A 16,853-nucleotide genomic window follows, 5' to 3' on the forward strand; every position below is an offset into this window, starting at 1 on the left:
CTTCCTCTGAGTTGACTGATGAGGGGAATGCTCCTTCAGGTCACATCCATGTCACTTGCAATAGATTCTCTCTTCTGGATGAGGGCTGCATCAACTCTCTGCATCTGTTGAGAGGCTCTGCAGTTCAGATTGCAGCCCTCCTCTCTAATTCTGGACCCTGTAGTCAGAGATGAAGGCGGAGAGGGGGTGAAGAGTGGGGGGGGGGGGGTATCTTAAAGTACCTGCATTGTCACCCCGAACAGATAAAGAGTTGGGAAGAAGTCATGCGGGATTTGAAAACCCTCATCTGTAACTTTTTTCGTTTCTTTCAGGAAATGTTACGCTAAATGAGCAAGCTCTAGCAACAAATGTATCTTTAAACAGTTTCATCAATGGATGAAAGAGAGCCTGTTGATTGTTGACATGTGAGCGCAATGGTGTGTGATCTCAGCATCCGTGTGATGACGGTCCAGGGCTTTTTTTGACAGCAGGGCTTACCTGCTGCCAAATCTCACTGTATATGACACAGAGGGGGTTTCCTGTATTACATATGAACGCCTTCAAACAGCCAGTGTTCACTGGGTTTGGGCTGGGAGACCACAAGAAGCTTTAGCTTCCTTTATTAAATAAACACGACTCATACAGCCCCTTTTCATGTTCCATACACATGAAGGAACATTAGCCCCCTCTCACCCGCACACACACTCCGCACCAAAGCGGACATGCCCAAAACAATTATGTGGCTTATTTATGGGTGTAGAAATCACACCACATGTTTATATTTATCAGAAGCCCTTCTTTCATAAGGCCTGAATCTGTTTCAGTGTTGCAACGTTTTCAGAGAGATCCTCCTGCATGACTTTGGCCAATCCTAATTCTTGTCCCATGTAATACAATCAGATATACCATAGCTCTGGATCATTATTGGTGACTTAGCAATCAGTATGTTTACCTGGTAGTATCTTACTCTGAGTATTGTCTTAAACAAGTTAATATCGGAATACTTGTCCATGTACATTTTGTTTGTTATTGTAACAATGCCTTTACAGTTCCCAGTTATCAACTCGATTAAGCTAATAACCAGATGGAATCTAAAAGGACGTGACAGTATCGTAAATACCCAAAGTAATACTCCACAGTTTCCAGAAAGACAAAAAAGAAAACATGTTCATAAAAAGGGTACAAAATAAATCAATGCCCTTAATAATAGATAAACTCTTTCAAGAAATAAAACAAAGATTTTAAGCTGGGAAGTTATATTATAAGAGGTAGGAAAATTAAAGCGCAACACTGCTGCTTTAGAATCACCACTTTATTTGACTAGAGTGACGTTTGGGCACTAGGCCTTCATCAGAGAACGTCACTTCATGCCGAAACGTCACTCTAGTCAAATAAAGTGGTGATTGTAAAGCAGCAGTGGTGCACTTTTTCCTACCTCTTATAATATTGAACCTTTAAAAAGCTGCACCTGCAAAAAACCCTATCAAGGTGTGCAGGTCCTTTCTTGACCAAGCTGGGAAGTAATAGCAAGATTAAGAAGTCATTTATGTCAATATTACTGTCGTCACAATTATTTTGTAGTAGTAAGTAGAAGCACACAGGTTTGTAAGTTAGATATGTAGAGGCCATGAATGTACCTGTGAATTAATACAACTAATATCAGTACAATAAAAATAGATAGTTTAGATCATTCTACAGCACATTTGATAAACAGAGGGTCACAGCATTTGACCTTTGCATCTGCTATCAAACACAGAAGCGCGGCTGTTTTGAAGGTCATGTTTTTGACAGCGCTGGAAATCCCGTATTGTGATACCCGACGCCCAGAAGTACTCTTGGCGTTTGTTGGACTTATATTATGGGCCCGTCTGATCTGATCTGAAACAGATGCCTTTGTCTTGCAGGTGGTCCGGAGCACTTTGCAGCCGGCGTTTAAATCCCTCATGCATGCCCACTCACAAGTCCGCCTGGTGCACTTAATGGATGCGCCCTTATTTTCATCACCCCCTCAGACCTGGCCTCTCACAGAAACCCTATCGCAGAGTTGGAGAAGGGTTATTGTCTGAGACGGAGAGAGAGAGTGGGAGAGAGAGGCACACAGAAAGAGAGAGACAGAGAGAGAGGGAGGGAGGGAGAGAGAGAGAGACCTGAACTTGTGGGCAGGTGTCAGAGTTTATGATCTGCCATGTCTGTTTTGCTGTGCAGTCAGACCGTGCAGGTGTTGCTTTGGCAGTATACTGTAGGCTCTTCCCGCGTTGCTTCAGCTGCAGGCTGCTGGGGATGAGCGAACCCAAGCTCCTTGGCACAGAAGAAGGTGGGGATCTGGGTGTCTGGCCCAATTACACAAGGCCATAATTTATATCTTTAGATGGTGGACGAGTGAACACTGTGGTCAAGGTGGAGAGTCACCTGCAGTCCTAAATCCTGCGGCACTTCTAAGAGGATTGTGTTTGCACTAGGGTGGTGGCATGATGCCCCCCCTGTGCAACTGTGTGTTTAGAGCTCTCTGGTCTTCTTTTGGTAAACAGAACAGTAAATTACTATGCTCTATCATATTATTGAGCTTACTGAGCCAGAGAATTATTGGTGTAATGTATAATCATAGTGGTCTGGCCATTTGATATTGATATGATTTAAAAATGTCTCATAACCCAGTGCCTTGTCAGCATACAGCTGCAAAATGTCAGGGTGTGAAAAGTCAGCCCTGCAGGCAGATGTAAAAGCTCAAGAGTTTTAGAAGGATCGCTTCTACAAAAGAGAATCAGAAGTTTTCTAAACTCGAAAAATAGGGAGCATTTTGTTTCAGTGGCCGTGGTTCTTCCATAAACTACAGGAGAACACTGGCAGTGAACATCTCAGCATAGGCAGGCATACAGTTATGGCTAAAGCAAGCTGATCGCCACAGTTAAAGCCAGCATTTTGGATTTGTGTGCTGTAATGGTTAGGTTTAGGGCCAGAGTCAGGTTTTGGTTAAGTTAGGTTGACAGTTGTCTGCAAGTTGAGCATTACAGTTATTGTACCAGCATGTAATCTATAGATGATTTAGTACATTTGGAGAATGTTTGTAGACCATTAAAAACCATGTTTTATCCAGTAACTGCAAGTGTGCTCTAGTTCGCTGCATCTCAGTGTGGAGCATGGCTTTTTAATCTTGACCTGTCATATCCATTACAGAGATGGAATTTCTTACCTAATTAGAAGACATGTTGTTTCTTTCTTAGTGAAAACAGCCTACAAACCACTCAAAATACACCACATAACCACAGCCTTCAAAAAATCATAAAATTAGACATAACAAAAGATGCAAGAAAACAATCATCTTTTGATGACAGTGTAGGATCTCGTTCTGACATCCAACACTGGATTTTCAATTATTTCTAAACAACTTTAACAGCTTTGTCTTTCTGACTTAGTCCTACACACAATGCAAAGCTCTGGACCTTCATGAACTCCTGATAAGTGTGTCCACTCTCGATGGCCTGACCATAAAACTGGGAATTGCTTTAACAAGCCTGCTTGCGTTAAAAACACATCTAACTTAACCGGCGCTGCGTCTTGGTGTGAAACTGCAGCTCAGGAGCCATAGCTCTGTGTGTCTGCATGCCCTCCAGCAGTGTGGCTCTCGCTCTGAACCCGGCCTCCTCCTCCTCCACCCCCGGTGCTCTCCGTCCCCACGACACCCCACATCTGCTTGGGAACCCAGTCGGCCTCTCTCCCCGCCGGCTCCCAGCCTCGTCCTTTCCCTGGCCCATCTGTCCACATTACAAAGGCACAAATTAGTTCTTGACATTTGGGTGCCATAATTGCCCCTGAAAAGCATGAGGCATCAATTAAGCGCTCAGCGCTCTGACAGGCTGCCCCTACAGGAGATGACCGCTTCCCTGGGCCCGCCGCGCCGCGCCGGACAACCCACCAGGGTGAGCTGGGAGAGCCTTTCATCTGCGCTGACCATTCATCAGCTACATTAAACATTCCACACCAAAGAGGCCTGCATATGAAATGGACTAGCAAAAAATGATAATGACCACACCAGATTAGACTGTCAAATTTGTTAATGCGTATGTTCATTATTTAGCTAATGACTATCACTCACTCTGAACATCCTCTACATCTTTTCAATGTGATGTTTCACTTATTCTGCTTTATATATCAGATTGGCTCCTCAGTTGAGTAGAACGCCTTTCGTATATTGATGTGTAGTGACTCCATACCTTATGCATGTGTCCAAATGCAAATGCCAGTGCTACCATGGCTGTACCAAAGCACTCTTTCAATTTGTGCAATTTGGGATTAATATGCTATTACTAAAGTGAACTGTGGGGGTTAATGTGGTCTCTAAGAGCATTTTGTTTGGGTTCCATAGATCTCCTGGACTCCCTGCATTAGCATGGGTTGACAGTTGGTTTTCCCACAGGGTTTGTGTATCCCTGGGGTCACAGAGAAGGTCAATTGGTTAATTTCCATAGTTTCCACCTAAAACATTCTTCAGGCGCTTGGAAGTAATTCAATCAGCAGCAAAAACAAAGTATAACAGCGCAGACTGAAAAAAAATCATTATGTGTCGCACCATTCACATCCGGGATAGAAGCCTGTTCTTTGTGTGGTTCTAATGTAATTACTGAAAAGAGCTCACTACAATTGTTGATACTCATTTCATTTCAGAGTGACTACCTTTTGATGACCATTCCAAACTCAGGTGATGTTGTCTACTAATCTGAAAATTGCTCCTTAAAATGTACAAAGAAAATTAATCAGCAACAAATTATTATACCCCACCATTGTTTTCAGCATCACTGGTCAATGCTGTATACAACGTCAGCAAAACTAATTTTAGGTCAAAGGAACAGGCTAATAACAATATTCTGTGACTACTTTTAATTCAACGGGTGAATTGGTATGAGTCGTTATGCTATGTCCACTGACCACTATAGTGGCAATGCATAAAGATATACTTGATCAAAGCACAAAAGTACAAAACGAATAAATGTAACCTAGAAATGTCTCGTCTAAGGTTTTGCAGAAGGGGGCAAAGTGAGGGTGCACTGAAAGCTCGCCTGCTTGCAAGTGAAAGTGGAAATGTGCTTTGTTGCTCCCAAGTCAGGCGGAAAATTACGTACCCGTTTGTCATTGTGCACCAAGATGTGTGGGTCAATCAATGGATTCTTTCATGACAAGCTTACAGAGCTGAATGTTTTTCCATGGCCTCACCCCTTCACACCTGGTGCGACAGGTAAAATAACAAAACAAAGGAAGAGAGGGAGAAAAGAGGGTTTAGGGAGAGACAGCCTCCGAGTCACAGGAAAACTGATAGGTGGTTCGCCATGTAACCTTGCACTTCCATTGCACATATACATACTCTTGAACTTGGTACACACACTTTGCACACAGTGGCAGAGGCAATGGCATGTTCTGGCTATAATCCAGCCCTCGTGAAACCAATCACACACTACGCCAGATGCAGCAAAAAAAAAAAAAAAACGATTAGGCATCGGACAAGTTCTTTCAGCAGACATGACATTAGTATTAGTCACCTAATTAAACTTAGACCTTGATCGTTTTTATTTCAATGTTGCCAAGCGCGTACGTCTGTATGTTGTCCTGCACGCTCTGCCGTCTACAGTCAGAGGTGGAGAGATGCCAGAAGATTATCCTGAGCACCTCTAATGATAGGCCTCAAAGTAAATGGTGATCTGGAGCTTAGAGCAAACACTGGGCACCAAAGGCAGGAATTTCATACAGTATTTGGTTTACATTCAAATAGGTCAACAGCAACACATCCACAAAACTTCTATGAAAAACGTATCATGCCCATGTGTGTTGGGATGGCAAGCTGCCTGGAATTTCTTCGGGCCTTGCCATAACATCCATTCTTGTGACAGCTGACATGGTATTGCTAGATGTTTTATTGAAAAGTCAGAACTCAGAGTGGGCAGGCTACATGAAGAATTGAGGTATTGGAACCATTTAATCGTTTTAGAACGCATGATATTGCTTTAGAGCATCTGTATCTAAGTCAATGCTGATAAGAAGCATCACACCATATGTGAAGCCGAAATGAAGAAAACCTGGGTCATGTAAGGCTTTTTAAAATATCCAACCCTCATGTGTCTCAGATCTTCTTGAATTTTCCTAACCAAAATATACTTTATTGTATAACCACTATATGCAAAAAGGTAAAACTATGCTTGACTGTCCCTCACTTACAATTACAGTTAGTTAAGAGCTTCTGAGGTTGTGTATCTGGCTGCCCAAATCACATGCACATATAGGTAGTAATGGTATAGACAAGCATGTGATTTGCACGGTTGTGTCGACAGGGTTTTGCACTGCGTTAAGTTTGCACTAAAATAATCCAGCAGTCCGAAGCTAATCAAGCAGTTGAACAAATATGTTCCCATCATGCTCAGGGTCAGGGTAGAAAAATGCTTCATGTGCCTACTCAGTCATTGTTTTGGCTTCCACTGCTGGGGAAAACGTTCCCAGTGACTTTGAAAGAAAGGGGATTGATGGGGTATGTTTGGCACAACCTACGGTGATGAAGACTGTTCATTTGGTTGATGTGTCACGGGGAACGGTGGCTAAGATGACATTGGCACAGAGGCCTGAAGAAACGATGTTATCAGCTAAGGCCATCTCTGGTTGAAAGCTTATATTCTCTGACCGTGATGTGGTTCAGTGGCTCAACGAGACTTTTCAAACCAAACGAACAAAAGATACTACGTTTGTCATGCACTGATAGCAATGGAGAAAGAGATGAAATGGCCAAGTACATTAGCGTGAAGCAGTGAGGTTTGGGAGTGGGCCAGGCAGGGCAGATTAAGAGAAGACTGCAGCATTCTCTCTCCAGTGGCTCTGAATCAATGCTTTTCCTAATGCTACAAAGGATTCCTCCAAAACTGTTTCAGCACTCTATTGATCAGAATGTCTTTTGCCTGCAGAAATCGTTAAGAATTCTGAAGGGAAAAATGCTCCGGGCAAGATTAATAGCATTCTTTGAAATGATAAATAACCAAAGAAATGGGTGCGCAACTATAGGCCTACCATGTATTAGTCCCTTTATACAAAAATGAATGCAATGAGAAAATATAAGTTCCAATATAATGCTAAATGTAGCCTAATCATTCTGATTAGCATGGTATGGATGTGACATGGCTGGTAAATCTGCATAACTGAAAGCTTTGTAGTGTCAGGTGAATTCCCATGCATATTCAGGACTATCTGATTGCCTCTGGTGATTTTTTACAAGATCAGTTCAGGCCTTTGGAGTTTACCAACTGATGTGGAAGTCTACAATTAGAGTTCAAACGTCAAGATGTGTTGTAAATCACAAATCATACAGCAAGTCTCCACACGCAAGAAGTTACGGAAAAAGTGACTAGGACCCAATGACAATCACTTACCTGTGCTATGAGTAACATATAACAGTACTTTACAATTATAATTTGATGGAGACATTTGTTATGGTAGCAAAAAGATGGAAATGGCAAGATAATACATAAAGAATGTTGTTGTACAATATTGTGAACAATGCTTTCATGTTTCCTTTCCAACAGTAATACACGGAAATTAGCCAGTTAGGAAGTTCCCTTAAAAGTAATGTATCCCTATGAAACTCATGCTCTGGTGAAGTGCATGCCTATTCTAAGTATGTGCTAAAATCCTATTTTTCCTATACACTATACACTGTACAAACATGTAACTTTGTACAAGCAGCGCTATACATGTCATGTATTATGTAATATGAATGTGTAATTTCATTGCAAACATTTCAGAATTGTATTGCTGTTGATACTGTAATCATACAAAACAATTCTGTGAGTGGCCAAGTTCCAAACCAGACGTGTTCCTGTAACTCCTGGCTCTTATGTCAGCTTGCATGTCTGCATCTACTTGAAAAAAAAACTGAATGAGCCGAAAAGATTAAGGGTGGTGTGACTTACTGCGATGGCCAACATGTTCTTTTATGAGTGCCCTGGCCTGCACAAGTGTAAACAATAGCTGAAGAGCAGGGGACTTCAAACACATCTCACCACTCAGCTACCTCCATAGTAATTTCAGGCACATCAGAGGGAAAGAAGGAAATCCCCTTGGCTGGCACAGTCTTCTCTGCTTTCTGAGTCATTACGAAATGTCACCTATGGTGGCTTCTGTGGAGATATATGACATGGAGATGGAGATTTTACAGTGGATTTTCATTAGTCATCTGTGACAATAAAAAGGACCATTGTGGCCATTAGGACTGTGTGCATTTTAAAAGTGCTTGATACACCAATACGGTCTATCTCCAGAATCCCCCTTGGATTTCAAGATGAGTCCTGGGTGCAGGAGTTCAAAGTGTGTGTTGAGATGGAAGATGTTAGGAAGATTTGACATATGTCTGTTTGCCTCACACAGACTGGATCAAAGGTATCCAGATTTGTGATCTGCCATCATCAAGTTGAACTCTGTTTATTTTCCTTTCTGATGAATCTGAAGGAATGAAACAGCCTTAGGACATTAGGTATCTTTACTACATGCGGTGCCATGGCCTTCAACTCATCTCCTCCTTTAAAGTCATCTGGACTATTCAGTATTTCTCACCATTCAAAACAGAGATCATTGACTAATGCATGAAACAGTACCATCATTCCAAAAAAGCAAAACAGGATATCCTTGTGTCTAGCATGTGTAAACCATGTATGGTTTGGACATGCTTATTTAATTGCAGTCTTCCGTTAGACACTATGAAAAGCCACCGCAGTAAAATAGGCTGAAATGCTCTCTGCTTTCTCTCACCTTATCAAACTGCACCAGTACAGAAGTTAATCAAAAGAGCACAAAGAGGGCCTTTATTTTGCCCAAGCCTCCATGCTCTCCGATATCAAAGGGAACCCAAGCTACCACAACAAGATGCTACTCAAGCTGATAAGATACAGGCTTTAGCTGACACTGAGAAGAGCATGCTGAAGAGCATTAGATGGGGACTAGGATCAGGACACATTGTCATCTTAGAAACATGCTTAAACTCTCTGCATTTATAGGATCTACAGAAAAAACTTTATAAATTATGTTCAGTTTGACCACTGTGAAAAGGAAGAAGTATAACGGTTCATGACCTTTGTCCCACTCATTCTCACAGAACAGGAGGGATCATCACATTTGTGTATTTTCTTCATCAAAATTGTTGCTTTGTCATTTGTTCATACTGAAATAGTCCAATAAATACAATTTAAATAAGCTTCATTTATGTATTGTGTAATTTATCTGAAGGGACTTTGTGGATGTCTTTGAATAATACTTACTACTCTTTGCTGTTTTCTGTCTTTCACTCTCTCTCAACTCAATTCACCTGTGTTACATTACTCTTAACTTATTTTCCCCCCCAACGTTTTCCCTATTTTTGCGTTTTTAGTCGGCACGAACAGAACCACAAAGGTATAGCCTTACAGGGGGAGCGCCTGAATCCCAGCTATGTTTGTGGTTGTCATCTTGTCCAGAGACCCTGAAAGATCCACCCTTTCATCCTCTCCCTCTCAAATTGTCCAGGTGACTGACACTCATTCAAAATGCCTCAGAAAGAGATGACTCCCCTTACTCAGGTCAATATGTGCACTATTGACAGTGGCCATCTCAGTAAAGTGCTAAACACAGGGCCACACTAACTCTCCCAGAGACATGTGGCCTGTGTCATTCCAAAGGTCTCTCGGGTATAAACATTTTTGTGCTACTTAATTGTGCAGGTCACTTGTATTGGGTTTTACATTTGAGACCATCTGACGGCAGCTATAATTATCATGAAGATAATCGCCAGACTGCGGGTTTTAAAGGAGTTCCCACAGACATATAGGCCTGGAGTGGCCGTCAGTGGTAATAGATGGCTATTATAATGACGTGCTCTCCTCCTGAATAGAGATTGTGAATCAAAAGCCATTAGCATGGTTATGTTACAGTTAATCTTTTAAAACCTCCTGCTATAAGTCCAGATAAAATGATTGATCAAAGGCAGTTTGTAGGTAAGGAATGTATAAATCTGTATCACCTCACAAAAGATAGTGGCCTCTAAAAACCACCAGCCTTGTGTATTAAACACTGAAGCTAACCGATTTAATTCCCCATTTGCTCTTTACACACAGTACAATTCTCAACTACTTACAGCAGATGCAAAAATGTGCAGCTAACACAGTATCACACTAGCACCAGCCCAATAGATCCGCTTAATGTTTCAAATAAAACAGAGCAGTCCCATTCAACGGACATGAAGGTGTGTATCTTCTTACGGACGATTCCTTTTCAAGGTACGGCACAGCGGTCTCACCTGTTGGATGTTTTTAAAACAAAAGGTATCATTTCAGCATTGCTGGCTGAGAGAGTGAGTGAGAGCGGGCGATTGTGGAACTCTGATATCCCACACGGCCGATGCAGGTGCTTGCTGCTTGTTTTATTGCATCCACTCCAATCTGACAGCCATCTCAACACTTCTGTCAGCCACCGGGTCGTCCCACCGCTGTCACCAGCAATAAACTTTTCTCATAAACCTGACGGACAGAGGAGTCCTTATTTGGAAAAAGAAGAAAGAAATGTATTCATATTTCTAAAATTGGATTCAAAGTGAGATTAACACCGGAGAGTCACACCAAAGGTTTGGCACTCCAAAGGCTGCTTTGACATTTTGGCAGCCTGAATTTGCTTAAGCTGACAGGTTTCTGGATGCAAGCGAAGTCAGAAAGAGACATTGCTCTCTCCCACAAAACATTACATTCCCAGCTCTGGCAAACAAGATACAGGCCCATTGCTGCAATTTTCTTAATTGGAGAGTTGATTTTACACAGTGTGAACAAGGTCAGTCTTGTTTATATAATATGCTTAAAACAGATTTCAGAGAGTATGATCCCAGGGGCTTTTTTCAATGAACAGCAATAATATCAAATTCTGAATTTCTGGATAAATTCTGGATAAAAAACTTGTTTTATGTCAGAGATCAAACAAACATTTGCCATAACCTCGACCACTTTCTACTGCTTCTAGACTGGAGGGGTAACAAGATCTGTGGCTGCCCTTCAAAATGTTGAAGCTGACTGCCTGAACAGATCAAAGTAGATTTCAGTGCACATTAGTTCCTTAGCGGAGTTCTCCCAGGCCAATAGGGATGCTTAGGCATGCATTCCCCGTGTCAGAGGCGAACAAAAGCATTACTCAGAGTCGAAAGAGGTGTGGGAGCTCTGAGATGCACTTCACCTATGGTGACCAATCACAACAGTCGACACAATCTGCTGCCCCAAGGCACTGAGAGCGGTGGTTTATGTTGTCACTTTTAAACGCTTTAGCATCGCACATTTCCCATCCTTCTGTTGCTGTTTACACTCTGAGGAGGAGAGCTGGGTTCCTGCAGGAAGGAAAATTCTTTCAGTTCCTCAAGCACTCTCTGGAGCTTAATAGACTTTGCTTGTTGGAAACAAATGGACAGTCCTTCAAGCACACTTCCAAGTACAAACACAGAATGCTAAAACGTAAACGTAAAACGTTCTCGTAGCATGTTACTGACATTTGTAACACTGGTAAAAGAGGAGAAGCCATGTGGAAAGAGCACACAGGTAAATGTCAAACTGGAAAAGACTCTGTCAACAGGTACCAACCATGCCATGGTAAGGAGCACATATTGTGTTCCATTATCCTCCATGGTTTGTGCACCTGAGAACGGAACAACAATGTCTAACTTACAAGCTGAACAAAAGCTTCCTTCATTGGGGCACCCTTGAGGGAGATGACAGCTCCAATATTGGCCTCTGCACGGATAGGTAGCATGCAAGGTTAGAGGAAATAGCCTTTTCAGTCTGACATTGATGTCCACTGCTATCTTAGGCCTGATAACATAAGATTAGCCTACTTCTGTAAGGGGAGATAGAGATATATAAAAGGGGAAACACTAGAAGGTATTAATACAGAGCTGAGCAGTGTGTGTGTGTGTGTGTGTGTGTGTGTGTGTGTGTGTGTGTGTGTGTGCTTCAGATGCCTCGGGTATGGCCTGCAGCTTTTATCAAGCAAAACGCCGCACAGATTCACCAATTATCAGCCACATTATCAGATCTGTCTGAATGCAAAAATTACAATGGAAACCTTAAAGCATTGGCAAAGAAGGCCCCAGGGATGCCTGCATGCGTGTTTCATGGAGTTCATAATGTCACTGACTTTGAATAAAGGCAATAGCCGATCTGAACAAGGTGTTGGAGGCTGCTGGTATTCTAGTCACAGTGCTCTGTGTGTCTGATCCTCCTGCACTGTGGATATTCCAGCTGATTATTTACTTTATTTGCTGATTTCGCTCTGTCCTCACCATATCTGCCAGCTCTGCACTCAGAGTCACCTACCATATGCGATATCTCGGGGCCGAAAAAAGGAAAGAACACACAAAAGCCGATGACAAGGGCCTTTCATGTCACTTATCAGGACGGGCGATCGCAGAGATCTAGATTGGCCAGACAAAGTGCCACCAGGCCCCCTAGCTCTATGAAGAGTTTCATCTGTTTGAAGAGATGGGCCCATATCACTTGTCCTCTATTCCTGTGTGCAGGCCGTTGCTAGGTGGTCCACTCATCAAACTCAGGATAGCACATGAAGATGCTTGTCTTTATGGGTGGTGGAGGAGTGTCTCTCTCTGTGTGTGTGTGTGTGTGTGTGTGTGTGGAGGGTAGGGGGATTGACGTGTTTTAGCCTTGGCTCACAAATCTGACAAAAAAGAGAATAGCAAAAGGTTGAAGAGTCTGCCTGTCACACCCTCTCTGTCACGCAATGGTTCAACAGAGATGCTCCTCTCCGCTGCCATTGATAACTCAAGCTATGGGTGAACTCCTAAATGAGACTTCACTTGGAAAAAAAAAATGTTAAACGCATTTTTCACGCTGAAGAGTGTTCAGGTGTAATATTTCAACTGAAAGAGAATTTCCCCCTTGTCAAGCAGACTTTTCCTCCACAGACATGACATGTGAATAATGCAGCAGATTAAAGTTGCTCTGTTCCCCGCTGCAGCCCATCCAGCGGTGTCTGTATCATATTGTAAACATAGACTGCAGATGTCAAAACAGCCATTATTCCAGCTGACATATAAGCGTATGGAAAAAGGGATTCAGGTTTTTTTTTTCTCTTTTCTTCTCTATGTAATATTGCAACATCAAAGGGCAGAGGATCACATAGACAGCTGGCTTATACATTTTCAAAGGGAGAGACCCTGGCTGCACATGCCCACCCAACTGCCAGCCCTCAGTCAGACCCCCCCCCCCCCCCCCCCCAGCCTCCTCCCAAAGCTGCTATATCAAAAACCCGAGTCATGATGATGAATCTGACGCGTGTAGGGAAAGCACAGCACACACACACACGGATGATGTCCGACCAGGTCCACCCACCGAGAGGTAGAGGCGCTCAAAGTGTGGCCCTCTAAACTGCAGTTCCCACAGGGCACCTCTATATCCAGCCCCCCCCCCTCTCACACACACACACACACACACACACACACACACACACACACACCTCACCCAGCCTGCACACTGGCTCTGCACAGTCATCCTGCATGTGCCATTGATCTTCCCCCTGCTTCTTTCAAGAGATGTGTATCATAAACACCGCGGGCGAGATGAAGGTGATGGCTGCTTGCCGGTGGGGGTTCTCTGAGCACTCCCTGTGCTTTTCAAGACTGAAGAAGCTTTTAGAGTGTATGTGTGTGTGTGTGTGTGCATGTGTGTGTGTGTGCGTGTGTGCGCGTGTGTGTGCGTATGCGTGTGACGCTGTGTGACTCCGTGTGTTTCAAGTCCTCTATCTTGATGTGCTCTTGCCTTGAGGTGCTGTTTCAAGTTCGAATGGAAGACCCTCTTTTTTAACCCCCCAAATCCCCAAAACAATGGAGGTGGCTCAGGGGAAATCAGTCAAACAGTACAGCAGCGGCCGGGGCTCAGACGTGTGGAGGAGGCCTTGTAGTATGACTCAAGGAGACATCTGTTGGCCAAAGGACAGGTGCTCTGCAGCTGCCTCTGAGGGCTTTTAACTGATGTCAAATGATCCAATCATCAATACATATCATCAGCTGGAATAGCTTGACATAGGGGTTGTTGTTTCTGCTCAATATGTTATACTGTAACAATATTGAACAAACCTGTTGACAAAATCACATTTGTTAGGTTATCTGTGGGATTACACACCAGCGTTTCCTTGCAAATAGCTGCAACAAGAGCCCCAATAAAAAAAAAGTGTGATTAAAACACAGTGCCTGCGACTCAGACTGGGCCGCTTGCCAGTCGGTGCTTTTTCCCTTTTTCTTTTGCACTGACGCTGATCCTGAGCCTGTTCTTGCATGGATTCCATAGCTGGCACTCGCTTGGGAAACCCCTGTTCCAAGCCAGAGACCATTTGCTCAAAGTATACACTGTGCACAGCTGTGACAGTGGTTCTCAGGTAGCGACTTGTACATTTATTTATTGTATACATTTTTCCATTACTCGCAGTGCCAGCAGCGGCTGCGCTCTGCATCTGTCTCCGTAGCCTTCAGTTTGCAGATTCTAGATTCTTCCGTGTGTCCTTCAGAGCCTTCATCAGCCTGAATGGGCCTTGATAGAGCACTGCCGCATGCTTTCATCAGACTGTAAATATCACGGTGATTATTTTTGCCTGTGATTATTATTGTAGCCAAAGAATGAGAAGGTACTCCACATCATAGCACTGGCTGGCACACATCAAACTTCAGGTTCAATGAAATGAGACATTTCTCGGGTATTTTTAGCAAAGCCTCACAGAGCTCAGAACTATTTTTATCAGCAGCAAGTTAGGCTCGCCGATGACCTTTGACTTGTTAAGTTCTTCCTGATTTTCTTTTCTTTCTTTTTTTTTTTTCTCTTTACGGAGCAGCAAAGCATTCCCACCCACCCGCCCAGAGTGGGCTGAAGTGCATCCTAAGGATTACAAGCACTCAAGAGAAGGGAGTCATAACCCAGCGCCGCTCCAGGCAAACTGGGTCACAGGCCACCCAGGGGGAGGGGGGGAGGTCAGTCACCGGGGCCACTCAAACCCGGCTCCCAGACACCAGGTAGTAGTGACTCACCAACCACGGGCTGAAAACCTTTGATGACTTGGAGGACTTTAGAGCGCACCAATCTACATACATTTGTTTGACGGAGTCCCCCCTTTTTTTTTTTATCCATTTCCTGCCTTTGTCGCGATGGATGGGGTACGATTATGCTGTCAATAACCTATTCCACTTGAGTTATTTCGTGGGAGAACTCGAAACTGCTGAAATACGGCAAAAAGTTGAGTTGAATGTTGTCTTTCATTATATTGATATATTTAGCAGCTATTTGGGAAGCTGAATGAGCGATTGAAACAACAATGTCTCTATGGTATCACTGTATCAAATCAGAGACACAGAGAACAATACCTCATTGCCATTGCTATTGTAGAGGGACTTTTGTTTTGACTGGCGGGGACCGGGGACGGATATGTATATTTAATAGAAAGATTTGTAGATTGGTCAATCCTAGAACTGAGAACAGTGTGATTGTTGTCCTCATAATGGCAGTTATTATTGTCAACATTGTGCCTAATTGTTCTTTGATCCCAACATTATGAGCAGTCCCTCTGGCTCCACTAGAAATGGGGCGTACGTGGTCAAAACAACTCAAGAAATCAGAACGCTGCCCATTACTGGAGTGCTCTCACATGAGCAGGAACAATTCTGACCCTCCCTATGCCTTTTCAAACGGCAATGTTGATCAGCAAATGGGGAACATGCCTCATAAAAGTGCTTTATTATCATAATGCTCACTTTTAAGCACTAAGTGCAGCACTATATTTTGAAACCTATATTCAAAATGTGTGACTAACAACTCTAGACCTGCATTTAACTGCCATTCACACATGGCCATCCTGCAGCAGCGACAGCAGAGCGTCCACATCATCTGCCCACGCTGGCCGGCCGGCCTGTCGGAGGAGGGCGGTGCCTGGCGGGCGCTGCCATCTCTCCGCGCGAGGCCAAATCCTGCCCCGGCGCGGCCAGGCCCGGTGCTGAGACGTCTGCAGTGGCCCGGCTCCCGGGGGCCTGCCACGTCCGTCACTGCCGCCTGGAAGCGTGTCCAGCCGTCCCTCTGTCATCGCCGCCGTCCGCCACGGGGCCCAGATGAAACGTGGCCGCCCGGGCCGGCCAGGAAAAGTGGCTCGCCAGCCTCTCAGGACTTATGTCAAAAATGTCTCCGTCTGCGGGGTAATTTGCTACAGTCGGGGCTCCTGTTGCGACTCACTTCAAAGCCCCTGGTGGAAGGAGAAACAGACAAATGAAAGAGGGGAAAAACGGTAGTTAGCCGCGCGAGTGACAGATCTGCATTCTTGCGGACTGACATGACATGGCTGAGGTGTCTTCTCCCTCCGCCGTCGCAGGCAGCGCCGCTCATCTCGACCAGCTCGCCACAGCTACCACTGCCCATCTCTGACTGAACAACCTCGCTCTACATGTCAGGGTATTTTGTAAAGTTAGGACATTGTGTGTGTGCATGTGTGTTTGTGTGTGTGTGTCTATGTATCTGTCTCTCTCTCTGTATGTGTTTGTGTGTGTGTGTGTGTGTGTGTGTGTGTGTGTGTGTATGTGTCTGTGTATCTGACTCTCTCTCTCTCTTTCTCTGTGTGTGTGTGTGTGTGTGTGTGTGTGTGTGTGTGTGTGTGTGTGTGTGTGTGTGTGTGTGTGTGTGTGTGTATGTCTGTGTCTGTGTCTGTGTCTGTGTCTGTGTCTGTGTCTGTGTCTGTGTCTGTGTCTGTGTCTGTGTCTGTGTCCGTGTCCGTGTCCATGTCTGTGTGGCTATATCTATGTGTCTGTGTGTGTGTCTGTAACAGACAGCTGTGTGTATCACAGGACGTGTCCAGCCTGG

The sequence above is a fragment of the Sardina pilchardus genome, chromosome 21, assembly GCF_963854185.1.
Source record: "Sardina pilchardus chromosome 21, fSarPil1.1, whole genome shotgun sequence".
Lineage (NCBI taxonomy): Eukaryota > Metazoa > Chordata > Actinopteri > Clupeiformes > Clupeidae > Sardina > Sardina pilchardus.